Genomic DNA, 1769 nt, shown 5'->3' with positions numbered 1-1769 from the left:
TTTTTTTGATAACAGAAAAATATATACTGAGAAAATAATATTATCACCAACATAGTTTATAGTAATCTACCCCAATGTTCATCACTATTGAAGATATTTAGCCACTGTTGAGAATATTTCCTATGTTTCTTTATGTTTCTCTATTCACTGTAAGTCCAGATGGTTCTTATGTTTGATTTTAAAGCTATTAGGGCTCAAATAGCTTTAGTGATACTTTGTCTTAGCACTTCTAAAAATGCATAAAATGTAAACCCTTGATCAGTATGGGAAGAATACTATTTCTGATTACAGATCAAGTAAATAAGCAAAGCAGAATCAACAAAGTTAAGTAGTGAAGAAAATAAAGAGTCCATTTGATTGCATATGCTATGAACACAATCTGCATTTTGAAGGAAGCATTTCATGGATCACACAATAATTTTCTCAAGGTCCTCTATGGAAAGATATTAAACTGTGAAATTAACATTTTGACTTGTGAATATCATGGAATTATATCCTAGTGGTCTTAAATATATGTAATGGTGGTGCAGTGGTTGAAGCACTAGGCTTCTAATCAAAAAGTCTGTGGTTTGAACCCATGAGCCACTCCACAAGGGAAAGGTGTGACTGTCTGCTTCCATAAAGAGTACAGCCTTGGAAACCCTATGGGGCAGTACGACTCTGTCCTACTGGGTTGTTATGAGTCAGAATTTACTTGAGAGTAGTGGGTTTAATGACATATACTATCATACTTGAGTGGTAGAAACAAAAGTTTGGTTAAGTTCAAGAAAGCAACTTAAGATATATTGTCCATCAAATTAATAGTTTGATTATTATTTTTAAAATTCCTAGCTGACACATTTAAAATGTTACCAGTCTTGGCTTATATAACTCAGCACAGACTCAACATGACTGTTGAGGACAGCTCTGAATGTTAATGGTTCCAATTTGGGGCTCATGGCAGAAAGAGTTTTTTATTAACCAATGCAAGCTCTGGAATGTCAAAGATGTGATAGGCAGTATAGACTCCACACACAAAATAGATGCATAGTCATTTTATTCTAAATTGCTTCACTTGAAAATGCAGCATGAAAATCTAGAAGAAGTAAAATGAAGAGATTTTACAGTGCTCTAAAATTTTGAGATTTAGAAAATCACAATCCCAGAATAAAAATCCTCATACATTTGGGATTGTGTTACAGCCATCCTAATAAGTGCCTTATACCTGCCATAGATTTTGAATAATGCAAAGTTAGACTGGTGGCTGTCCCCAAAACCAAAAACAACTGCCATTGAATCAATTCCAACTCATTGTGACACTGTGTGACAGAGTAGCTAAGTCTGTTCTCACAGAATGGCTGGTGGGTTTGAACCTCCTCCCTTCTGGTTAGTAGCCAAATACTTAAACCACTACACCACCAGAACTCCTGACTATAGAGAATTATCATTTAGTAAGTAGGTACTTGGGGTTTTCCAGAAAGTCACAGGCCATGTCCCAAATTCACTTCTCCACTCTTGTATTAAATCACAAATATTTCCAAGGAGAATGGGTGATGACTGGAGACTTTTTACCCTCATTCATGGGTATCCCAATCATAATTGGTGTGGTAGGAAAGGATCTTGGCAACTGGAGCTCCCAGGCAGGGTGTCTTAGTTCTAGAGCAACCTTTTCTTTTGACTCCTCCTCTGCTTACCCTCTATTGATACCACTCTTACTTCCTCTATTTACTCCATTTCTCTTTACCAGAATTAAAATAAACCAAAGCAAAACAAACTAAAATCACTGCCAT

Source organism: Orycteropus afer, unplaced genomic scaffold, assembly GCF_000298275.1.
Source record: "Orycteropus afer afer isolate SDZICR_OR568_19922 unplaced genomic scaffold, OryAfe1.0 scaffold00148, whole genome shotgun sequence".
Taxonomy (NCBI): domain Eukaryota; kingdom Metazoa; phylum Chordata; class Mammalia; order Tubulidentata; family Orycteropodidae; genus Orycteropus; species Orycteropus afer.
Note: the sequence above shows the minus strand (reverse complement) of the source record.